The following is a 26,722-nucleotide window of genomic DNA, read 5'->3' as shown; positions in this document are numbered from 1 at the left end:
ACACCTTAGCATCACTACATATTTAAATTCTTTCTTTGTCTTCCCAATATTGTGAAGCTCACTGGAATCAGCATGAAAGTCTACAAGGGATCTCGAAGTTAACAGTGGGTGAAGTATATTTTTGATCATGGCAACCTGAAAAAAATATTTTTGTTCACATGGTGGCAGCAGTGAGAAGCATTGGAGGAAAACAGCAACTTTCATAATTAGCTTAATTCACTCCATTTCAGAACACAACATTCAACTTATACATTGATTACTGACACATCTTGAATTAATTATTGCATGTATTGGCTTAACAGAGACAAAACCTATTTAATTATTTACACTTGCCAGTATTATGTACTAACTTACTTTTCTTGGTTTAAGCTTAGCACACCTAGGGAACTCTATATGTTTTAAGGAGATTTATTGTGGACCAGAAATCAAATTTCTATTTTATTTTATTCCATCCAATAGAATGAAGGCAATAAGAACAGGTAATAAGATTTGAAGCCCTTTGAATTTTTTCACATGTTCCCTGGATGCCCTTGGAAACCTAAAATAACTGCTTGACAAGTGAAGTAACAGTTTCAATGCCAGACACATTTTTAACACATGATAAGGATGGTAATTGTCTACAGGATACATCTTTGCTGGAGATGAAATCTGGCTGTAAGACAAAGCAGAGGAATGAAATGAAAAGTTCAATATGAAGCTTAACCTTCCCTTCCCAAAAAAGCTTCTTTGCATCCCATAATCTGCAACGAGAATAAAAATCCAAAACTTTTGCAGGGTGGGAGCTTTGGAACACAAGTGTAGCCTATATTAAAGAGCTTTATTATAAAAATTATCTAGAATTCATTTGAGATATCCCTCCTGTGACAATCATTGGGACATAGCAGTAGAATGACTTGCTTGTCTGGCAAATTAACACTGCCTGGCTCTTTTACAGATATAGCCATGTTACTTAAATGCTTCTGAAAGCATTACAATGCATCTTGGAAGCAGCTTAGTCCAAGCTTAGCTGATTATTGGGTAATCATCCTGTCTTTCTTCCCCCAGATGTCTATTTTCTCCGGAACAATCATTGTCCCTGAGTTATAGGCAATAGAGCTGCTATAATAGCATTCCATCCTCGGATGGGATTTCGGGGTTCCGGGCAGGAGATGAGCTGAAGAGAAATTGTCCTGTATTGTTGAATTCCTGAAATACGAGTATAATTGAGTGCTGGAAGAAATCCATTAAAACTGCCTGTAAAAATAATTTTCCTTGAATGATTATCCATGTACTATCATGGTTCACACAGTTGTAAAAAACATTTAGCACGTTATAATCCAATCTTTGCTCCTAGGCAGAGCTGGGAATGTATTCCACTTACAAAATTTTGAAATGCCTAAAAGGATAACAACTTTTACAAAGTGTTCCTTGTGGAAATGTCCTGGAAGGTTTCCAGGATGGCATTCCAGATGTTATAGTTTTTGCAGTTATAACCATTCCCTGTATTAAATTTCCAGATACTATATACAAACTATGCCGATTTTGATGGGGAGACAGGTTATTTCACCATTAAGTGAAAGACAATGTTACTGAATTATTCCATAGATGTGCTTTAACATGGAAACTGGGAATATCAACAAAAGAGCAGAGAACCTGAGCACAAATCTCTTTCTCTGGTTGATATGATTGCCATTCAATGGAAGGGAGGATAACTACAGGTTTGGCTTTCACAGATATCATTCAAAGTCTATGTGAATTTTTTAAGTCAACGGAGCATGTGAGTGGCTTGGGAAATCTATATTGGAGATGGATGGATCCATATCTTCCCAATCATGTTAGTGGCATATGCATTAATTGATAAATCTGCTGAATGATCATTCTTCTTCAATTTGCAAATTACTGTATACCAATTCATACAAACATACATTTTTGAACTGAGAACTGGTTTGTAGGTTTTGAAAAAACAAAACCTCTTAAACAAAATTCACATTTCCCTTATGTTAATTCAGAAAATGTCTAAAAATATGAACCTTGAACATTCCTGTCTCAACCTAAACATAGGCTCATGAGAACTCACATAGGCATTAGTCACTCTGCAACATATACAGTTTTGGCCAATTTTTTAACTCAGAAATACAAAAATTGCAAGTGCAGTTCAAGATGCTAGCTACCGCATAAGGTTCTTCATACAATGGACCCTGCTTATTTGAGGGGCCATTTAACTCCAATAGTTGCTGATTGGCTGATTAAATCTGGCAATGAGAGCATTTCAAATTCCCTCAATGAGACATTGCCTTTGGACAAATCCCCAGAGGCACGTTTTTTATTTTTAAATTAATAAATTATTTCTTTGCCACCATCTCACAAATAAGACAGTTTACCAACAGTAAAAACATTAAAAACAATGAAAATTAAGAAAAAATATTTAAGGCATGCTTTCTCTATTGCAGCAGTAGTATTGCTCTAAAGTTTTGTATTATTCCCACCATGACAGAGTTCTGGACAGCTCTAAAAACTTGGCTATTCTTCCAGACCTTGGATAAAATGGCTAATGAGTCCCAATAACATTTCGTGCTGTTCAATTCCACCACCACCCTGCCCCCTGCTGCCTGGACACCTGTCATCTAATTTTCTATTTTATAAAATTGTGTTTTTTTAAAATAAAAATCACTCAGAGTCACTTGGAGTCAGACATTCTTTAAATCTAGGTGAATCAATAAGCAGCATGGTTGATTCCACATGCAAAATGTAAGACAGATGCAGAAATGGTATCCAATTTGTAACTGGCAGACTTCCTATCAGCAAAAATAAAAAGCCTGAACTGTCCAAATAAGTAAAATGATTCAAAAAAAAAAAGCACAAAAAAAATCCAATTTCAGTAGCTATCTGAATTCTAAGCACTGACTCTTTTCATTTCACTGGGTCACAAAAAGAGAAAATGCCCTTGGAGTGTGGAGGAGAATGAAGAAGTTCTTGGATGCAATTTGCCCATTCTGAAGCATTTTCTCCAAAACATGCCAGATACCATAAAGCTCTCTGTCAGTGATTAGAAATTATTGTACAAGCTGCTTATATCGGGTACACAATTGCTAATGAAATGCACGCAAGATGATAAACAACTTCCTTTTCCTGCTGAAGTCCAGCTGCAACTAGGCCTTGTCTCCATGAAGCCGTAAATCAACCCTTTGTACTCCAGGAGGATTCAATCAGCTGCAGGTGTGGGCCCGGCAGAGCCTGCCTGGGATTAGATAGCAGCATTTGAGAGAGAGACCCCAAACAGCATCGACAATCTACACACCACATGCAGTCAAGCTTTGGAGAAATGCAAAGGAAAAATACTGATGAAATGTGGCACAGGACCATGGAATGCAACTTCAGCCTTCCACATCTGCAGGGAAAGGGAGCAAAGAACGGCCTTCATTTTACAGCAATGATGTCACAGGGGGAACGTATGACATTGAAAATGACGGTGGTTGCTGAGCCTCCATTTTAACCACTTCTGGTGAATCTCTCTAACCATGCCAGAATGACGTCTTATCATCCACACAGAGGATTTGCCAAAAACAACCCACAAGAATAGAATAGAATGCAGCAGTAGCAAAATCCACTCAAGTTTTTATTATAGATAAGATAAGATAAGATATATATATGTCACATGTTTTGGCTGAATTTGAAAATTAAGGGAGACTAGGATAGATCTATTTCACCCTTATTTTGGCCTCATCAGCTAGCCATGCCCTCACTGGGACTTGAACCTGCAACCTTTGCCTTGTAAAGCAGAGAATTAACCTCTAGGCTATACTATCCAATCCCTTCAGCTCTGTACCAGGGGAGGCTTACATATTTTTGTGTCGAATCACCCTGGTATATTGAAGGAACATCACAGCTCCTTTTTTGCCTCTCGGCCCAACCCAGGGCCATTTCCAAGGCAGTTAATTTATTAATAGCCAACAAACTATATTCTGTATGTGTGACATATATATATATTGCCCAAACACAAAGCTGAAAACACCAGCCTGAAGATGATGAGTGGAGACATTGTCGAAATGTCTCCATGATTCTATCAACCTTACAGGGGAAAAGACCTGAATATGCCAAGACTTACATATATGTGGTCTAGAGGTTAAAGCTACTGCTGTATAGGCAGATTCCCCAGGTTCAAATCCTGGTAAAGGTATGGCTAGCTGATGAGAGAAAAATAGTTTGAAATCAATCTATACTAGTCTCCCTTCCTTCTCATTATCAGTAAAAATAGGTTACACGTATAGAATATAGTTTGTTGGCTATAAAAAATTAACTGCTTTAAATATGGCCCCTGGAGGGGATGAGAGGCAAAAGGAAGCAGTATGCTCCCTCCCATATTTGGGTATACAGGGTGATTTGACAGAAACAAACATATAACTCTTCCCTGGTACAAGCTGAGAGGAGGAGAACCTGTGGTCTAGAGGTTAAAGCTACTGCTTTACAGTAGCTTTAACCTTTATATATAATATTATTCTATCAGATAGGTTGGGAGTTCAGTGGTTTGAATCCCTAGTGCTGGGTAATGGAGTGAACTCCTATATTTATCTCAGCTTCTGCCAACCTAGCAGTTCGAAAGCACGTAAAAATTGCAAGTAGAAAAATAGGGATCATCTTCAATGGGAACAGCATTCCGTGCACCTTCGCTGTTTAGTCATGCCAGCCACATGATCACGGAGATGTCTTCAGACTAGTGCTAGATCTTTGGCTTTGAAGCAGAGATGCGCACCCCTCCCTAGAGTTGGAATCGAGTAGCACATATGTGTGAAGTGAACCATACATACATACATACATACATACATACATACATACATACATACATTGGTAGCATTTACCCTCCTAAGGGTCACTGGAATCTGCATTCTCCTGGCTCTCTTTGTCAGTGCACCCTGGTCCCTGTCTGATGCACCTCTTCTTGCAGAGTCACGCAATGGGGTAGTGGTCAGCCTCCTCTCAGCAGGTCTGTAATGTGATGGGGTGGTATTCAGTTGGCTGGTTGGAGCATCTCCCTCTTCCTCTTGCTTCACTCTCTTTCGAACTGCACACTGGGCTCTCCTTCCACAGCCACTGCTCCTTCATTGTTTCCTCTGCTTGTTTCCTTCCACATAAATTCTTCTCTTCCTCCATCTTGCATCACAGAAGCCTATCCCATCCTATCCCATCCCATCCCATCCCATCCTATCCTTTTCTATCAGCCTTGGTCCACAGAAGTCTCTGCTATCCTACCCCTTTATTTTTCTCAGATTTGTCCTACAGAAAACTCTGCTATTCTATCCCTTTATTCCTCTAAGGTTTGTCCCATATAAGCCTCTGCCACCCTATTCCCTTATTTCTTTCAGGCTTTCCCCATAGACACATCTGCTATGCTCTCCCCTTACTTATCTCAGGCTTTCCCCCTATAAGCCTCTGCTATTCTATTTCAACTTGGCTCACCAACCTCCATTCTTCTCTCCCGCTTTTTTCTCCTCCTCCTCCTTCCCCCAATCAAGCCCCTCCTCTTCTGTCTCCCTCCCTTCCTTAATCCTTCCTCCCCCCTGCTACATGTACATACATGCATACATACATACATCTCTGTGTGTGTGTAAAACAATTTTTTGTTGATAATGAAAAGGAAGTGACATTAGTATAGATCTATTTCAAAGCTATTTTGCTTTCAACAGCTAACCGTACCCAATGGTGGGCTCCTACGGGTACGGTCAGGTACGCAGTACCGGTAGCAAAACTTTAGTCAGATACACAGTATCTGTAGCAAAATTTTGATTTTGTTTCTTTTTTCCCCTTCTGGGCTTTGGGTATGTTTTTCCTATCACAGTAAATGAGGTTGAACGGGTATAATTTTAGAAGAGCTGTACGTGCGTGTATGTACATACACTTTATATAGTAGATAATCAGGGGTGGGCTACTGCCCGGACAGGGGCAAATGCAGTGGGGTAGTGAAAATGCAGCTCCACCCCAGAACACCCAATTTGCACTGAAAGTTGTTGAAACCAAATGCATAAGCCACATACACAGTGTGGTAGTAAAAATTTTGGTAGCCCATCACTGACCGTAGCCTAACCGGAATTTGAACAAGTGGAGTCTGCCTATAAGGCAGTAGCTTTAACCTCTAGTCCACAGGTTCCCTTCCTCTTGTGTGTGTTTGTGTGTGTATGTATACACACAGACTCACACACACACATATCTGTTTTGCATTAGGTTATTTTGATAAGTAAAGTTAAGCATTACTTTTTGACCATATATGATTTAGCTATTATGTCATTAATTCATGTAGGATTCATGTACAACCTATCTGAATAATGATTGTGGTTTTCTGCTTTACAAATTCACCTACTTCAACAGAAACCAAGAGAGTCAAATTTCTCGCAGCATCTGGTTTCCATTTTAGGTAATTGCTATTTTCAGGAGTTATAATCATATGTTATTGTAAGGACCACAGTGTCAATCACTCCACTAATGGGGAAAATTCAATGCCTAAATAATACCTAAGAGAACAAGAAACTGACTTAAACAGGTGCATTTAGACACTTTGGTTTAAGGGTAATGCTAGTCTATCAATTTAAACAAATCATTTTAAAAGGAATTTTTATGATTTCCATACATGCAAGGTTTAATAAAGGGGTATTAATCTGCAGGATTAGTTTATACATTGCATCAAGCAGGATCAGAAGAAAGCTTCTGCAACAAACTAGATCACAAGGATCCTCTCTAGCTGACCTTCCACAAATGGAACCATATCAACAATTATGAATTTGGGTTATGAAGAATAACTGCTGCTGCTTCTGCTCCATGTCAGTTTGCTTGAGAAGGTTTAGGTCATATCGCCTGGTGCACCAGTTGCGGCCCTATTTGGACTGGGAGTCACTGCTCACAGTCACTCATGCCCTCATCACCTCGAGGCTCGACTACTGTAATGCTCTCTACATGGGGCTATCTTTGAACAGTGTTTGGAAACTTCAGATCGTGCAGAATGCAGCTGCGAGAGCAATCATGGGCTTTCCCAAAAATGCCCATGTAACACCAACACTCCGCAGTCTGCATTGGTTGCTGATCAGTTTCTGGTCACAATTCAAAGTGTTGGTCATCACCTATAAAGCCCTTCATGGCACCAGACCAGGGTATCTACGAGACCACCTTCTGCCGCACGAATCCCAGCAACTGGTTAGGTCCCACAGAGTGGGCCTCCTCCGGGTCCCATCAACAAAACAATGTCATTTGGTGGGGCCCAGGGGAAAAGCCTTCTCTGTGGTGGCCCCAGCCCTCTGGAACCAACTCCCCCCCAAGATTAGAATTGCCCCCACCGTCCTTGCCTTTTGTAAGCTCCTTAAAACCTACCTCTGCCGTCAGGCATGGGGGAACTGAGATATTCTTTCCCCCTAGGCCTTTATAATTCATGTATGGTATGTTTGTATGTATTTATGTTTGGTTTTACAATAAGGGTTTTTTAGTTGTTTTAGTATTGGATTTACATGCTGTTTTTTTGTTACTGTTGTTAGCCGCCCCGAGTCTACGGAGAGGGGCGGCATACAAATCCAATAAATAAATAAAATAAATAAATAAATCCTATTCTCTTAACGTCTTTGCGTCCTGCACTGAGGGCAGTTTGACTCTAAATTAGTTTAAGAAAATCCTGTTTGTCCTCACTAAGCTTTACTACAGCTTTTTTTCTTATATGTAGACCTTGTTTAGTGAGCACAATTTGGACCAAGGCTTGGTTGTTAAGTGACTGTTGTTATGATTTTATTTCAGTTTTCCTTTGCTTTACAGATTTGCAAAGGTTGTAAATGCAAGGGTTTGTGTCAAAGTTACTTTTTCATCACAGTTGTAAATGTGAGCAATTATTATTCCAGACAGTCACTAAATGAGAATTACCTGTTCTAGCATAATGATGCATTTGCGTTATGTAAAGAATATCCCCAGTTTGAAACTGGGTGGCTTTTAAATTATTTTTCTTTCCTATAGCTACTTATTTTTCCACTCGGCTTTTCTTTTTTTAACCAGTTCATCAGTGTGCACTGTTACTGTTTTTCTAGCCAGTTGCTTGGAAAAATTATGAAATGGTGCACCAACAGATTTGTTTTATTTAAAAAAACCCAACAACCAAAGACCCCTGTGAAAAAGTAGGTAGAGCAGGCAAAGAAAAATAGCTATTAAAAAATAAAATCCGATGGCTCTGGGGACATTCTGCACGTAACATAAACAGCACAACCATTAGGCTAGTAACAGACCTACTATTTTTATTTTTCAGTTTATTTGTTCAAAGTTTGTGTCTGCCCGACTCATAAAGGCAACTTTGGGTAGCTGACATCAGGATTAAAAACAACACACAAAAATATCAGAGCAAGAATCTAAAAAGCACATCGTATCTAAGAGCAGTCACCTATGGTCTTAAACAAGCCCTGTAAAGACAGACTCACTTAAAGCCTGGCGGACTGAGCAGGCTAAAAGCTAGCTCTTGGGTGCCTTGGGAAAGGCCAGCAGAGGTGGGGCCATCAAGATGTCAGAGGTGCATTGTTCCACAGCAAAGGTATCATGTCAGGGAAGGCTCGTGTTCTAAATCCCATTAGTTGACATGGTTAAATAGAAAGGATCAGAACAGAGGTGGGTTCCACTTACCTTTGCCACTGGTTCACACTGTGATGTTTCACACGTGTGCGCTCATTGTCCCCTTGCGTGATTTCACTTCCGTGCATGCTCAAAGTCTGGGAATAGCCCGAAACACAGCTGGAAAAGCTGATCAGCTGTGCTTCGGGAGAAGAAATAAAGATTAGTATTAACACGGGGGTGGTGGGAGGGCTCTTTTTGAAGCAGCAGAAGAGGAAATGCCATCCAAACAAAGAGAAATTTGGAAAAAATCCAGAAAAAAGATGGTGGTGCCCATGGACGGCACCACCCAAACTGGATCCATGATGCCATCATTGCATCACTAGCGGGTTGCTAATGGTTCGGGTGATCTGGTCCAAACCAGGAAGGACTCACCCCTGCATCAGAAGCACACTTGGTTGAATCTTATGGGCCAAAATATGCAAATAATTGCACCTGTGCCGTGAAGGGTTTTTTGGTGATAACCACCACCTTGAATTGCACTTGAAAGACTACTGAGAGCCAGGGCAGGTCATGTAGCATGGCGGTTGTATAACTATATCTTTTTTGCCCATCTGTGCTGCTCCTTATGAGTTATCTAAAAGGGTAGCCTCATGGACAGTAGATGGAATATTACCTATAAAGCCCTATATGGCTCAGGACCAGATTATTTACAGGACCGCCTCTTGCCATATACCTCCCAGAGTTGGCCTCCTCCAGGTCCTGCAGCGAGTTAACTGTGGCAGTGGCAAATTGGCTTTACAGAGTTGGCCACACAGAGTTGTCTTAGACCTGTCTAGGACACTGGTGTTTGGAGTACAATAATATAAAGAGGGACACAGAATCTCCATACTTGTATTTGTTTCATAGAGGAGTAGGGGTGGGCAGCAGGCAGGATGGGGTGGAACATGGTTCCACCAGCAGAAATGAAGATACCTGTGCAGCTCCAGCTGATCACCAGCTGTCACTTCCTGGATTATCGGTCTCGGCTCAGCTCTCCTTTTTCCCCCTGGTGCTGTGCGCTCCTTGCTTTTTTCCTCTTTTCTCCTTCCTGGCCTTGGATGAGCTTTCCTCTCTCCTGCCCAGCTCCCCTCCAGCCTCATGCGGCCACATCCTGCCTGAGGTGCAAGCAGAGGCGTGGGTGGAAGCAGTGCTGGCAGCATTTTTGCTTCTGCCAGCACCCATTCACCTAGCTACCCAGCCTGAGGTGGGGAGGGTGACCCAGGAAGGAGAGCACGGGAAACGCAAAGCAAATTGTCACCCCAGAAAGCAACACTGGAAAGTTTGTAAGTCAAGGACTTAACAGTTCACTCCCACCAGATTACATGGCTGGCAATCTCGCTTACCCAGTCACATGACTATTAAGCCACACCCACAAATAAGCCACACCCACAGTGTGGCAGTAAAAATTTTGGCTGCCCATTACTGAGAGGAGGGAAACATTTTCTATGTTTGGTTATGAATTCTGCTGAACACTTTTCCTGCATTATACAGCTGCACTGCGCATGTGGGAGTAGAAGGCTTCCCTATGCAATAATAGTATACACTACAAAATTAACATTGCATTAGAACTTTAAGGAGACGAATTGGCCATACTGTATTTCCAGACATTTTTGTCTCAAGAGAACATATTTTTTCGATAAAATATATAATTATTCCTGCCTACCCCAAAGGCAAGCACATAACTAGCACCTGCCTACAGCCTAGCAAAAGTTTTACTACTTAATTTTACTGGTGACATAAAGTGCCTCCCTGTTTTGAGAGGAATAAAATACTAAATTTCTAACTATTTATTTGACCCAAGTTATTGTATTAGGCACACAATACACATCTTACATTGTTTCTGAAATTGTAAAGGAAAATTATCACTGACTATATCCAGCCAGAGAAAGCACCTCTTTGGCCCATCATTAGGAACAGAAAACATGGACAGTTTTCAACAGAGCTGAGCAAAGGTACCAAAGTTGCAGCAGCAAGAAGTATTTGAACCAGACCTTCATGATATGACCAGACTCTTCAAGGGCGACTTACATAATTTGACGTGAATGATGTTGTGCATTATGACAGCCTTCCTGTACCCGACAGCCTCCAGATATGTTAGGGTTGCAGGTCCCAGAATTCCCAGCCAGATGCACCATGCAGGCCAGCAGGATAGAAAACGTTGTCTGGTTTGTAGCTCAATCAGAAGCTGATCCTAAGCAGGCATCTTTTATAAAGGACTCAAGGGTTCTCAGCTTGAGGACAGGGAGAAAGAAAGAAAAATCTTACTATCCATTTCCTCTATCCTACAAAGTTTTAGAAGAATCATGCTGCTACCATCCCGTACACTTAGCTCTAGAAATCTGTTTTTCACAGGGAAAGCATAGTTGTCTCCAACTCTAGGGCACAGTGCTCATTTCTGTCTTCTTAGCTGAGAGAGGTAGCATTGTCCAATGATGCTTCTGTTATCATGTAGACAGCATGGCTGTATGCCAAAGTGCACGGAACGCTGTTGCCTTCATATTAAAGTGGTACCTATTTATCTACTTGCATTTGCATGGTTTCGAGCTAGGTGGTCAGGAGCTGGAACAAGTAATGGGAACTCATTCTGTCATGCAGCACCTGGGTTTCAAACCCAGTCTGTCATCTTTTCAGATACTAGGCTCAGAGACTTTAACTGCTGAACCATTGGGCCCTGTAGGGAAAGTATATTAACTACTTTTTTGTATTCCTTCTGGTTCTATCAATCACCCCTTTGAAGTGCAGGGAACAGGCACATACCTTGCGATGTGACCAGTGAAGGGCTACCAAAATTTTTACTACCACACTGTGGGCATGGCTTATGCATTTTCTTTCATCATCTTTCAGTGCAAATTGGGTGCTGTGGAGTGGAGCTCCATTTTCGCTACCCCACTGCGTTTCCCCCCTGGATGTGACCCATACTTCATCATACATGGAGAAGCAAGGTAGGAAATGCATTGATGTCTCTGAACTTTGGTGTTGGAGAAGACTCCTGAGAATACTATGAGCAACCAGGAAAATAAATCAATGGATCATTGAACAAATCAATCTTGAATTATCACTCGAGGCAAAAATGATTATAGGCTCAAATTATCTTAATTTGGACAAATTTTGCAAAGACTCAGCTCTCTCTGGTAAAAGACTTTAATGCTGGGAATGGTAGAAGGAAAATGAAGAAGTGGATCCATCCCACATCAAGATGGATGGATTCAGACATAGAAGCAATGAATGTACCATTGGGAGACATGAAAAAACAGGTTAGGAATTGTTCATTGTGAAGAAAATTGATCTAAATTGTTAACAGTTGAAAATGATTTAATATCACATAATCAGTCAAAAACTCATCATACTTGGAGGAGATCAACTGAAATCAGTGACAGTCAAATTAATTCTGAACAATTTGAATCTCATTTATTTCAATGGGAATTATTAAACATGTATTCAGATAACTAATTTATTATTATTATGTCAGTACAACACAGCAAACGAGATCACTATGCTGGATTTCGTATTTCATCACCAGTCGGGCGCTTCCCAAGCACCTAAAACTGCGTGATGTAGTGGCAAATTATGTTTGCCTATCCCAGTAAAGCAGCCTTTTGCAATTGACAGATGGAGATTTTGTCAATTCCGATGGTTTTCAAATGTTCGCTGAGATCCTTTGGCACTGCGCCCAGCGTGCCAAGTACCACTGGGACCACCTTCACTGGCTTATGCCAGAGTCGTTGCAGCTCTATTTTTAGATCTTCGTATTTCACCAATTTCTCTAGCTGCTTCTCCTCAATTCTGCTGTCCCCTGGGATTGCGATGTTGATGATCCATACTTTCTTTTTCTCCACGATCACAATGTCTGGTGTGTTATGCTTCAGAATTTGGTCAGTCGGAAGTCGGAAGTCCCACAGTAGTTTTGCTTGCTCATTTTCGATCACTTTTTCGGGCTTATGATCCCACCAGTTCTTTGCCATTGGTAAATGGTAGATCCGGCACAAGGATTATTATTATTATTGTTGTTGTTGTTGTTGTTGTTGTTGTTATTATTATTATTATTATTATTATTATTATTATTATTATTAATTCCAAATTGACAAATGTTCTCATGTTATAGATATTTGAGAAAAATAGCGCCGGCGGACTTACCCGCCGCCGGCGTTTGCGGGAGGGGCCGGGAAGACACCGGACCCCATGGCGGCCGCCATCTTTGTTCTCGGGCAAAGTCTCGCAACGCGAGACTTCGCCCGAGAGTTGGGCCTGCATAGGCCCGGCTGCTGATTGGTCCGGGCGGGGCTTGCTCGCCCTATTTAAGGGCGGGCAGGCCCGAGGCTCTGCCTTTTCGCCCGGACCATTGCCCCGAGCAGACACTTGTCAGTTCTGCTCGCGGCGGCCATTTTGGGTGCGGCCTCGTGCGCGGCCACCATTTTGTGGCTTGTTGGTTCGGCGAAGAGGGCCTCTCGGCATTTCGGGCGGCATTTCGGGCGGCAGGAGCTGCTGCTACAGTGGCGGAGCCAGCATCGGCTGGGCTCCGCTCCGGTTTGACCCTCCGGTTGCCCCGGGATCGGGGGCGTGGGGGGTGTGCCCTTTGGGGGGTGCGGCCTGGTTTTCCCTTCAACGTTGGGGGGCATTTCTTCGCGCCATCCAGGGAGCCCTTAGGGTGAGCTAGTTCCTCCAGGCCCCCTTGCTGAAGCGGTGGGCAGTGAGGCCTTGCTCCCACTGCTGGGGGGGAGTGGATTGGCCTTCCTGGTGAGGCCTACTGTCCTTAGGCCGGCCTTGCTTCCCAGCTCGGGCCTTTTTTGGGTCAGCGTTTTTATTGCATTGTATTAACTGTAAAGGTATGGCCCCAAATAAGAGGCAAGCTCGGGCCCCCTGGCCCAACCGGTGGTGCGGCCTAGGAGGGCTTTGAGGCCTTCTGCCTGGGCTCGGGCTGGTATGGAGGGGCCCCCTGGGGTGGTCCCATCTGAGGGGGCGGTGGGATTTATGCCCGCAGCCCCTCAACCCGAGGTTTCTCCCTCTCTCTCTTGGGCCAGGGTCCTGGAGAGGCTTGATGACCTGGAGCACTGGCGGTCCGGTGCGGGCCCAGGCGGGCTCCCCCTGGCTGCATCGGTGGCCTGGGGAAGGGATCCAGAAGAAGAGGCGGCCCAGGCCGGGCAGATGGCCCAGACCGGGCAGATGGCCCAAACCGGGCAGATGGCCCAAACCGGGCAGATGGCCCACACCGGGCAGATGGCCCAGGCCGGGCAGATGGCCCAGTTGGGGCAGATGTCAGCTTTCCAGGGCCCCGCTCGGATGGGCCCTCCGTGGATGTCTTCCACCCCATATGGGGCAGGTGAGGTTGCACCACACTTAGCCTCTACACCGCTCCTCCCCGTGCAGGGTCTGGGGTTTAGCCTGCCTGCGTTGGGGAGTGGCACTAGTTTTTTGGGGTCCACTTCAGGCACATGTGGTCAGGTGTGGGCTCTGCCGGCCCCGCTGGCAGTAGCACCGGGGGTAGCTTTCCCTCCTGGGGCAGGGGTGGGGGGTTGGATCCCTCCAGCGCCTGCTATTATGCCCCCACCCCCTTTGGTGTATCCACCGGGGCTAGGAGTGCTGGGAACAGGGGTATCCACCGTGTGGGACCCGTTCGCCAGCATCAAGCCTGGGGCCATCCCATGCGGGCTCCCCGCTACACCCTTAGGGTGTATCAGTGAAGGAGGCAATTTGGCGGGGGGAGTATGTGGACCTCTTCTCCCTATTAAATAGGGAAGTCCCCAAGCAGGACAAAGATGTCGTGCCCGGGGAAAAGGTGAAGAAAACGAAAGTCACAAAGTGTTTCAGCTCTTGGCTGTACGCTTTCTTGACTTTTGCGTCTGTAGTGATTCAGAGGCAGCCGGTTAGGGCTGCTGCTCTGCTTAAATACATTGATTTAATTGCCAGGGCTAACTTCAAGTACAGTGGTACCATTTGGAGGCATTACGATAAGGGGTTTCGGATGCGCATAGCCCATGACCCCTCCTTGCCCTGGGATATGGTGGTCCGGACCTGTGGTTCCAGGCCACTTATATGTCCGGCAAGGAAGGTTGTGACAGGACCGACAGCGGTCACTTCATGGAAGAGGAGCCCGTGTCTTCCACGCCAGCCAAGGCGGCTGCGGGGGGAGCAGGGAAGGGGGTTTCCCAGGCGTGCCATGAGTTTGCCACAAAGGGGGCGTGTTTTCGTCCCTTTTGCAGGTTTAAGCATGCGTGCGGTAACTGTGGGGGGAACCATGCCTCTTCCGTGTGCCCCCGCCCCAAGAAAGGGGTGGAAAAGAAGGGTGGGGGTCCACCAAAGCCTCCCCCACCAGCTGGGGTAAAGGGGCCCAGCCCAATTAATTTACAGGTGCTTGAGGGTTGGTTAAAGGACTACCACCCTCGCTCGAGAGTGGCCGCTCTCTTACTAGGATTCTCTAAGGGATTTAGGATCCCTTACGTGGGGGTTAGGAAGGCCTTCATGTCCGACAACCTCAGGTCGGTTGTTGGACATGAAGACATTGTTAAAGACAAGATTCGGAAGGAGGTGGCCGAGGGCAGGGTCCTAGGGCCCTTCCCGGAGCCGCCCTTCCCGAATCTTAGGGTGTCTCCCTTAGGTGTGGTCCCCAAAAAGGCGAGTGGTGAATTTAGGTTGATTCACCATTTGTCTTTTCCAAAGGGTGAGTCAGTGAATGACTACATTCCTGACGAGCTTTGTTCAGTCCGGTACGCGTCTTTTGATGCTGCCGTGGCTATGGTTAGGAAGTGTGGGGTGGGAGCCCTTATGGGTAAATGCGACATTAAGTTGGCATTCCGGCTCCTCCCCATACACCCAGATGACTTTGAGCTGTTGGGCTTCCATTTTGAAGGTGGCTATTACGTGGACAGAGCTTTACCCATGGGTTGCTCTGTCTCGTGCTCTGTTTTTGAGAGTTTTAGTACCTTCTTGGAATGGGCGCTCAGGAGGCACAGTGGTCTGGGTTCGGTCGTTCACTACCTTGATGATTTCTTGTTGCCAGGGCCGGCGCGTTCGGAGCAATGTTTTGCTCTAATGCGGGACTTCGAAGCCCTTTGTGCTCAGCTAGGGGTGCCTTTAGCCTCTGAGAAGACCGAAGGCCCCGCTACCAAGATTACCTTCCTCGGTATTGAATTGGACTCAGAGGAGCAATCTTCTAGATTGCCCCTCGATAAGTTACTTAAAATTAAAGGAAAGCTCGATGAGGTTCTTGGTTGCTGGAAGGTCACTCTCCGGCAGCTCCAGGAACTAGCGGGGATACTCAATTTCGCCTGTCGGGTGGTGGTCCCGGGCAGGGCTTTTTCAAGGAGATTGTACAACGCGATGAAGGGGCTACGTTTGCCCCATCATCGTACCCGCCTCTGCGTGGGGGTCAGGGCTGACCTCCGCGTGTGGCGGGAGTTCTTGGACAGGTTTAATGGCTTGTCTTTTTGGAGGCACGAGCTTCTTTTGGAAGCTGAGTTGCAGCTCTGCTCCGATGCTGCAGGGACTTGCAGTTTTGGGGTAGTGTTAGGTGACCAGTGGTGCTGGTCGGCGTGGCCTCTGGAATGGAGTGCCTCTTCTCTGGTTAAGGACCTGACTTTCTTAGAGCTCTTCCCCTTGATAGTGGCCTTAGAGCTTTGGGGGGAGCAGTTTAGGGACAAGACTGTGCATTTTTGGTGCGACAACCTAGCGGTTGTCCATGTGGTGAACGCCCTGTCCTCTAAAAGTGACAGGGTCATGCAGCTTGTCCGCCATTTTGTGCACAGGTCCTTGTCCCTAAACACGTTGTTTTTGGCTAGGCATGTCCCCGGGTTGGATAACGGGGTCGCTGATGCCTTGTCCCGTGGTCAGTTGTCCAGGTTTCGGACCCTGGCCCCATGGGCCCGAGAGTCGCCGGAGGCATTCCCCGGCCACCTTTGGAGTCTGGGGGGGCTCCTGAGTGGTGGAGAGACGAGGCATCCAGGGCAATCTCCCTATCTGTAGCGCCCGGCACCCTCAGGGCATACCAGCGTGCAGGTAAGGAGTTTGGGGATTTCAGGCAGGGTAGGGGTTACCCCCTTAGTTGGCCTGCCCCTGTTGAGCACCTGGCAGAGTTTTGTGTCCAGCTGAGGCAGCGTGGCCTGTCAGTTAGGACTATTAGGTCCCGGTTAGCTGGCCTCGCCTTTCTGTCCAAGGTGGGGGGGTTTGCGGATTTTTCAGGTGACTTCCGCATCCAGAAGATGCTGGAAGGCTGGATGAGGGAGCATGTGGGGGGCCCTGGTGACACTCGTCGGGCTCTGATGGTTCAGCAGCTGTCTTTGATTAATGGGGCTTTTGACAGTCTGTGCGCCTCCTTGTATGAGGCCCGTCTTTTTAGGGCAGCTAAAAAGCTGCCCTCATGTTTTTTGGGGCCCTCAGGGTCAGTGAGGCCATGGCATCGTCTCAGGCTGACACGTTGCTCTGCGCCTTCCAGTATGCTGATCTGGCCTTTAGGCAGGGGGGGGGTATCCCTTGTCATAAGGCATTCTAAGACGGATCAGCTGCACAGAGGGGTTAATATCCAGCTTAGTGCGGCCGCCGACCAGTCGGTGTGTCCGGTGGCCGCCCTACAGCTTTATTGTAGCTTGCGAGGGTCTGGGCAAGGGTACCTTTTTAGGCATTGGGACGGTACCCCCCTGACCCGTTACCAATTTTGGGTGTTAGTGTCCAGGGCAATGGCCCAGGTAGGCATGGATCCCGCCGGTTATGGAACGCATTCGTTCCGTATCGGCGCCGCCACTAGCGCGGCACTTTCTGGTTTCCCGGCCCATCGGATTCGGGAGATCGGCCGCTGGCGGTCAGCGGCATATTTGGGTTATGTTAGGCCCGCTGAGGATTCTAGGCAGGGCTTAGGCTAGGTAACCTCTCTGTGTGTGTCCTCTTGCAGGTCCCCATGCCAACGCGAAACCGACGGCGCTGCTGTGTGGCCACAGCATGATTTTTTGGGCCGGCCGCTCAGCAGCCAGAAGCGCCATCGGGACCCAGTTGTCATTGGGACGGTGGGTCACTGTTGTTTGGATGGGCCGCAGAGGTATGCGGTGGGAGGGACTCCCACCGTCTTTGCTGGGAGGGCGGCATCCTGTGGCTGCGCCCAGATGGCTGGTCTTGCACCTGGGTGGCAATGACCTGTGCCTGCTTGGGGGTCTACCGCTGATCGTCCAGGCGAGCGAAGACCTACGACGGCTTTGCGATGTGTGGCCCACCATGCAAGTGGTGTGGTCAGAGATCCTCCCAAGGATCGTGTGGAGGGACGCCCTTTCCCTTAGGGCCATTCACCGGGTCAGGCGTAGAGTGAATAAGGCCCTGGGACGGATAGTTAGGGAACTAGGTGGGGTTGTAGTGGCCCATCCCCTCATCACTGTAGATCGGCCGTGGCTTTACCGGGCCGATGGCGTTCACCTGTCAGAACAGGGGAACGCCATTTTCTTACAGGACCTGCAGCGGTCTCTGCGTGAGCTGGCGCAGCTAGAGGGGGGAGTCGGGGGGCCAAGATAGAGATCTGACCCCCGCTCCGTGGCAGGTTAGGGGCGGAAAACTGGGTGGTGGTCTAGCAACTGGTGTTCTCCCTTGGGCATCTTTGGGGATGATTGACAGGTTCTCTCCAAGCTTGTGGTGGAAGCGACCTGAGCAGTTGGGGGGAACCTGTCTTTGGGTCACGCACCTTTAAGTCCCCTGTTAGGGGTTAGCCGGCGTGACCCCCCTCATGCAAGGCATGGCAGGGTCTCAGGTGAGGGAGGGGTCCCTCACCTGGACTAGCATCGAGCTATGCCCATAAGTTGCCCAGGAAGTTTATGTGACTTAACTTTTCCGCCCCGGAAGCAATTGTTTGACCCTGCAGGTCCATTGTTTGGGTCATAGTTGTTATGCAAATTTTATGCTAAATTTATGCTAATTTATTTGAATAAATTATGCTAATTTAATTTAATAAAAATGACCCAGTTAAATCCAGCTCTTTTGTCCGTGTCGTTACTCCGCCTCTCCTGCAATAGCGCCGGCGGACTTACCCACCGGCGGCGTTTGCGGGAGGGGCCAGGAAGACACCGGACCCCCATGGCGGCCACCATCTTTGTTCTCGGGCGAAGTCTCGCGACGCGAGACTTCGCCCGAGAGTTGGGCCTGCATAGGCCCGGCTGCTGATTGGTCCGGGCAGGGCTTGCTTGCCCTATTTAAGGGCGGGCAGGCCCGAGGCTCTGCCTTTTCGCCTGGACCATCGCCCCGAGCAGACACCCGCCCGCCCTCCCTATTTTACAGTGTGCTAAGGTGGGTCGCCCCTAGGGGGGCCGAATGGGAATTTTTTGCGGTTCTGCCTGTTTGCAGGGCCGTTTTTTCGCCCATTCCACACTGGGATGATGGATGTGCGGTTAGGGGGTGCTTGCACTTATTAGGCTGATTGGCTTACCTTTGGTCATTTGAGTAGGCAGGTTAGGGGCGGAAAACTGGGTGGTGGTCTAGCAACTGGTGTTCTCCCTTGGGCATCTTTGGGGATGATTGACAGGTTCTCTTCAAGCTTGTGGTGGAAGCGACCTGAGCAGTTGGGGGGAACCTGTCTTTGGGTCACGCACCTTTAAGTCCCCTGTTAGGGGTTAGCCGGCGTGACCCCCTCATGCAAGGCATGGCAGGGTCTCAGGTGAGGGAGGGGTCCCTCACCTGGACTAGCATCGAGCTACGCCCATAAGTTGCCCAGGAAGTTTATGTGACGTAACTTTTCCGCCCCGGAAGCAATTGTTTGACCCTGCAGGTCCATTGTTTGGGTCATAGTTGTTATGCAAATTTTATGCTAATTTTATGCTAATTTATTTGAATAAATTATGCTAATTTAATTTAATAAAAATGACCCAGTTAAATCCAGCTCTTGTGTCCGTGTCGTTACTCCACCTCTCCTGCAATAGATTCTTTATCAATCCAAAAGCCTTCATAATGTTTAAGTCATGCCTTCCTAAATCTGATAATAAACACATTTTGCTTTACTTGTTTTTAACTTGTTTCTTTTTTTTTCTTTTGTAACTTGAGGTATGGAGGAGTCCATGCCATTTTGCTTGCTCTATGGCTACTTCCAGGTGCCGTTGGATAGAGCTACTCAACATCAGCACATCAGTGGTTCTTCTATCCACTATCTTTTCTCTATGTCTATCAAATGGACTTTGGAGTTTGGCTTAGTGATCTTTCAGAAAAGTAATAGATTTGTCTTTAGAAATAGCACAAATGACAGGACGCAGAGCACTCCCCCCCTTTGTCCCCCAATAACCAGTTATTCCAGCAGCTTGAAACCTAGATAAACCTTACAATGCATGGACTTTCTTCAACCTTTCCCTGTCACAGATTAAGGAAGGTGACTGGTGGCTGTTTTTCTCTCAGGCAAGTGATCCCAGATAGGAGAGGAAAGGAAGCCAGGGAATCCCTCCAAAACACGCTGGGCATTAAAGTGGTAAAGACAGCATCATTCACTACCTTGTTACTAAAGCAGACTAACACTTGTCTATCAGGGCAGAGGAATTTGTGGCAGTATATTTTCCTGCCAACTCAAGAACTGGAGGACTGTATGTTAAACGCAGCCATCTGGAAGATTCACCTCTTCCCCCAATGCTGATTTTTATTCATTCTTATAATATTGGCAAATTTCTGTTTCCCTACTAAGCTAAGCTAACAAGATTTAGATTTTTCCTACCTGCCACTGCCCTGTGTTGCCTGTCTTTTGAAAGTGACAATAATCTGAGGTGATTCTTAAATAAATGAAGGCAAAAGCATTCTGTTTGTTTGTTTGTCTTCTATGCCACCCAATTCTGGGGGACTCGGTTTTAGAATACAGTAAGTAATAACATTAATGTAATAATAATTAATAATAATTTATTGGACTTGTATGCCGCCTCTCTCCAAAGACTCGTGGCGGTTCACAACAATAATAGAACAATATAGCAGTAAAACAAATCCAATATTAAAAAACATATATAAAACCCCAGTAATTAAAACCATACAGCACATACATACCAAACATAAAATATAAAAGCCTGGGGGAGGATGTCTTAGTTCCCCCATGCCTGGCGATATAGGTGGGTCTTAAGTAATTTGCAAAAGACAAGGAGGGTGGGGGCCGTTCTAATCTCTGGGGGGAGTTGATTCCAGAGGGCCGGGGCCGCCACAGAGAAGACTCTTCCCCTGGGGCCCACCAGACGACATTGTTTGGTCGACGGGACCCGGAGAAGGCCAACTCTGTGGGACCTTATCGGCCACTGGGATTCATGCGGTAGAAGGCGGTTCCGGAGGTATTCTGGTCCACTGCCATGTAGGGCTTTAAAGGTCATTACCGACACTTTGAATTGTGACCAGAAACTGATCGGCAGCCAATGTAGGCCACGGTGTGTTGCAGAAACGTGGGCGAATCTAGGGAGCCCCACAATGGCTCTCGCGGCCGCATTCTGCACGATCTGAAGTTTCTGAACACTTTTCAAGGGTAGCCCCATGTAGAGAGCATTAATGTGGAACCATACCAGGGGTGAAATGCTCCCAGTTCCCTTGTACTAGTCGGGCGTTGGAGAGCTGGTCGTGAAGGCTTCACAAGGCTCTGCCTACCCACCTGGACACCGCCATTTGGGTTCTTTTACCCTCTGTGCATGCGCAAAGCATTATGTGCATGCACAGAGAATTTTAAAAAATCAAATAGCAGCGTCTAGGCGGAGCCTCTCACTGCCTTCATGACCGGCTCTCTGACAACTCATAGGCACAAGTAAAGCAGGAGCATTTTACCCTTGAGCCATACAACTATCATAGAAAGGAAAACGAGACAGGAAGAAGTTTAATTGTAAGAATCTAATTCCTTAAATCTGTCAAATAGATTTTGACAAGCAATATTCTCAAACCTGACTTTTTTCCAACCAACTATCATGAGTCTGAAAAAGCAACTTCTGAAAATTTTACACGGTGTGGATTGAATAATATGAGATGGAGAGAAGAGGAATCATGACGGGAATTTTCTTTCTTGGTATTTAAAAAAATGTTTTCATTTAACAGTCAGTTCCAATTAATTAAATGTGGCTTAGTTGTGAAATATGTACAGGATTTTCAATAAAGGACATTGGCAATATATGCAGCTCAGAGTTGAATTGAAGCTTCGATGGTGTTGTGGTTAGCTCTGGCCCAGTTCCTGCTCCAAGGAATGTGGAGGTGGATGTGGGGGAGACATCCACATGCCGCAGGCCTGTTTTGCTCCCAGTAGAATCTGCCGACAAAGTCTCCTCTGACCAAGGAAGCGTGAGTGACAGGGAAGAGGGGAGTTTGGCAGACAGCCCAGGAGGAGATCAGTCATCTGTATCATCCCTGGATTCTGAACAAGAATTAATGACACATCCACACATGCATAGAGTGATGCATAGGAGACAACAACTGAAGGATTATTACAAGAGAAAATGAGGCCACCTGTGGTTGGGTGGGGCTGCTGTAATTAGTGCTACAGATAAAACTGCAGCCTGGTGTTTTAGCATCATGGCAGTTTATCCGATTCATTGTTTCGTCAAGATCGTGGTTTTTGCTGTTCAGGATTGTGTGTGTGGACTCTCTGGACTTTAGAATTGAACTCAATTTCCCAGTTATTGGGTGAGCAATTGGACTGCATTTAACCTGTGCCTTGTGTGTACCAGAAAATCCCTTTGACATTTAAAAAGGGAGTTGTTTCTGTTTTTTCTGTTTATAAAAACTTTTGGGTTTTCCTTTTATCATGTGGTGTGTGTCTTCCTGGACTAATTACCCTGTAATTACAGGCGGTTGAGACACACAGGCAGAACAGATGGTATTTGCAGACATTTCATTACCCCATTAGGTAACATCATCACTGTTAGTATTGATGAGGTTATCTATTTTGGGAAATGAAACATTTGCAAGAAAGCACCAAGGACTTCTCATAGAGGATTGCTTCAACAAGTCCTATGCATGAGTATCAGAGGTACCAGTACAGTGAAGGGCTACCAAATTTTTTACTACCACACTGTGGGCGTGGCTTATGCATTTTCTATCAACATCTTTCAGTGCAAATTGGGTGCTCTGGGGTGGAGCTCCATTTTCGCTATGCCACTGCACTCCTCACTGCGCCTGCCCCTGTACTAGTATGAGTAAATTTTAAGGGTGGCGGGCAGAAAATAAACTGAACAGGGAATAGAGAACCGTGAAAATAAGCTAATGGTTCCAAGAGAGAAAGAAACCCAGAAATGGCTGTAAGGACAAGGCAGGTATTCCTATCAATGGGGATCAGCCCTGCTCAGCAGCTCCTGAGAAATTTACAGTGATACTCCTGAGCTAACCGACTTGACTTCCCAACACAGTTGCAAATCACATTGCTTTTAGGGAGAGTTGCATGTGGGATGTACCTAACATTTGACAGATTCTTACGAAAAATAAAATAACAAATTTATTTATTTATTTGTTTGTTTGTGTATTCAATTTCTATGCCACCCTTCTCATGAGACTAAAATAATAAATGCTTTAAAAAAGAAAAAAATGGTATATGCTCAGATGCCTGCTTATAAAATTGGGCAAGACGTATTAGCAGTGTGGAAACCTATCTTGATCTATTTATTTTAATCTTATAGTTTATCTTTCCGTTGTATAGATATGATGTCATACAATAAGTAGAAGGACCTCTGTCTAGTTCCTAGTTACAATTTGTTCCAGTGCAATGACTCAGGAATATCCTCTTTCAAAGATTCTAGGGTGTGTGTGTGTGTTTTTAAGATGGTCAAACATTTAGCCAATGTATACAACAGACAGAGAATAATAATTTATTTCAGTGTGTGTACAAGGAATAGAAACTTCCTGGTGACACTGGTGGGATATGCTCTTAAGAATACTGGGAGCTTCCTAGAATAGTGCAGAAATTGGCTTGCTTAAGAGAATTTGGAAAGTAAACAGGGTTCCTGCTGGAACTATTCATGCTTTTTTCTCATAATGGTCCAACATAAATGTTATTTTAGATATTATCATCTAAAAGTAAAAAGAAGTTGGTTTAAAAATGGCTGTGATCAAAATCTTAGTCCTTCTCCAAATCATTTGTTCCAAAGCATAACATTGACTCTAAACACAGATAACTAAAATGATTAGTCCTTATAAGCAATGCAGATTCTGTAGCCACATTTCACTGGAGGATTTTTGAGAGAAACAGAGAGATGGAATGGTTTGATCTTGGTCTGAGTATTATCATTACATCATAGACCATCCACAGCAGTTTTTTAACCTTAACAACATTAAGCTTTGGTGAGATGGTGGCAGGTCAATTTAATAAATACTGTATTTTTTGGACTATAAGACCCACCGGTGTAGAAGACGCACCAAGATTTCAATGAGGTAAGTAAAGAAAAAAGGTTTTTGTCTTCCCAAACTCCCTGTATGCTCCATTTTTGCAAAAGAGGGGTGTTTTTGCCTTTCCCGGGTTTCAGGAGTACTCTGCAGGCCTTCCTAAACCTCGTTTTTTGCAAAAATGAACCCATTTTTGCAAAAAACACAGGGCACCCAAAGGGTCTGGGAAGTCTGCAGAGTGCTCCTGGGGGCTGGGAAAAGATAAAAAATGCCCCTGTTTTGGCAAAAAAAAACCAACCCCATTTTTTCACAAAAACAGGATTGTTTTTTTCCTTTTCCTGGCGACCAGGAGCACTCTGCAGGCCTCCCAAACCCTCTGTGCGCCCCTTTTCTTTTTGCAAAAAATGGGCCAATTTTTTGCAAAAATGGAATGTGGGAGCGAGGCTTCAGGAGGCCAAAATGGCTGCATTTGGTGTATAAGAGCCCTGACATTTCCACCCCCTTTTAGAGGAGAAAAAGGTACAACTTATGCTCCAAAAAATACGGTAAGTGATATGTGGACTTCAACTTCCAGAATTCTTTAGCAAGTATGACTATGTTGCCAAGGTTGAGAAACCTTATCTATAATCAGCTTGGCAGCCCTGCTGGAGAGGAGAGGGGAACTGGACCGCATGAGCGGTGGGCTAGTGTTAGTACAAGGTACATGGTTTTTAGGATTTGCCATTGTAAACTACCTATTGTAGTCTCTTGTACTATCACTTTAATTATTTTGGGCTGGTTCGCCATTAGAGGGTGCCAGTACTCCTTCCTTCAATGATGCTTTATTGCTCATTCGCTTTTGCTATGCCTTGAGGGGGGAGTGTATTTGCTTAGTGCTTGTTATGGATTGTTTCTATTTTGTATATATGTAAATAGTACTTATTAAACATAACTAAGTCTGTGTCTTTTTCCTTGGCTTTACCACACATCCACACTCTGTTAAAATTCTCTGCTCAGTATATTTCAAAGGTCTCATAGCCTGTTGTGATTCAGCCTGAGGCTCCTTAGGGACCGGCTAGAGCTCTGCCGGATCCATGCCCAGAGGAGGAGGACAGTGAACAGGAGGGGGAGGACCAGGCAGATGGGGGAGAGGAATGTCAGGAAGAGGAGGAGGGAGAGCAGCTTGAGACCCCCGGGGGGGGGGGGCTCTCCCCAGCTAGTAGCCTGGATTCATTGGATGAAGACGCACAGGCTATAATAGACAAGAGGCAGCGACGTGCAGCTCAAAGACGGGGCCAATTAGAAAGGTATTTCCATCCCTGAATGGGCAACAGCTGGGTTTGGGTGTGGTTCTCCTCAGCAGGGTTGAAAAGGCAGGTCCGCCCTTACAGTCTTGTGGAGAGTTATCAACTGGGAGTCCTGTGACCTTGCTTCGATTCTTGGCGTCTCTGATCTTGGCTTGTGGCCTAGAAGTCTGGAAGACTTGGGGGAGGCGTGGGGTTTATTATCTCCAGCGTTGTTTTTGCCAGCAAGAATCCTGTTTTATTGCCTGGCCTTCGTGAAATCTCTGTGAAGCTTCATAGTGTTCCTGTCTGTAAGAACAGTTTTTGTTACCTGTGTTTGCTTTGAATTATATAAACTGCCTTTGCTTTTTACCAGTGTGTCTGGATACTCTTTTTGGTTGGGGTTGGCGTCTGGGGGGACCCAGACAGAACATAGCCTAGCTATACCGAGACATACCAACAGCTAGTGTGCATGCAACTTGACTTGTGTGAGCAACAGGCCAGCATACCCCTGGATGCACATGCTGCAAGTTGAACTGTGTGACGATGGGTGTGCGCACTCACCTGGAACTCATACAAGTCAACCTACATGTGCATGTGTGTGCCAGCCCATGGCCCACTTTCAAATAGGCTGTGGCCTAGTAGTGGGCCACAACTTTGGTATAAATGTTTTGTGGTGTTATTATAATGTGGTAAATGTTAATGTAAGAATTATATTAACTTACCATAAATAAAAAGCAAATAAGAAATGGAAGAGAATAGAATAAGATAAGATGGATGGCAAAAAGAAGACTAGTCATAGTCAGGAAGCAACCAAAATGAAATTTATTTCCTTGGGATGTAGAAGGGCTTCAACTCCAGCCAAATGAGAGACTTCTGGATACAGAAAAGGTGGGGTAAATGAAAAAATGAAGAAAAACCTGGTTAAATGTGAAGGAAAATAAGACGTCTCCATTTTTCTCTCTTGTGAAAGTCAACCATACCAACAGCCAATAGGTACACAGACAGGCAGAAGACCATTGAAGTGATGCAAAGCACACTTCAATCCAGATTCCTAAGAGGTCAGTAAGGAGCATGCATAAGTGCACCAGCGTGCCTTCCATCCCTTGTCCTACTGTCTCTCCTATATTTCTTTATATATCCTTCTATTCCTATATCTTTTCTTCTATTCTTACATTGGTATATTTTATTCCTATATCTTTTCTTCTATTCTTTCATTGATATAACTTACTATAAGCATATCCTCTGTAACCTTCATTATGTTTTGGGCAAAATAAACAAACAAATAAATAAAATAAATAAAAAATACTCCCTAGAATATGGACCTCACTCAGATCACATGATGAGGAAGCAGAATGAAAGTTGGAAATGGGGTGTGAATGAAGTAGCCACTCTTTCAAAGCTGGAAGTCTGGCTACCTCCTCCGCACACCACTTCTTACTTTCATTCAGTCTTTCCATCGTTCAAAGCAGAAAGACCAGCTGCCTCATTCACATATCACTTGGGTGACTGATTGTTGGTCCTAATAGGGTGGGAGAGATTTTTGTCCACTTCAGGTAGCAAACATTTTGGACGGCACTCTAAAAGTTATTTGGAAGTTTATATTT

Source organism: Erythrolamprus reginae, chromosome 1 (assembly GCF_031021105.1).
Source record: "Erythrolamprus reginae isolate rEryReg1 chromosome 1, rEryReg1.hap1, whole genome shotgun sequence".
Taxonomy (NCBI): domain Eukaryota; kingdom Metazoa; phylum Chordata; class Lepidosauria; order Squamata; family Dipsadidae; genus Erythrolamprus; species Erythrolamprus reginae.
This window is presented reverse-complemented; position numbering follows the sequence as displayed.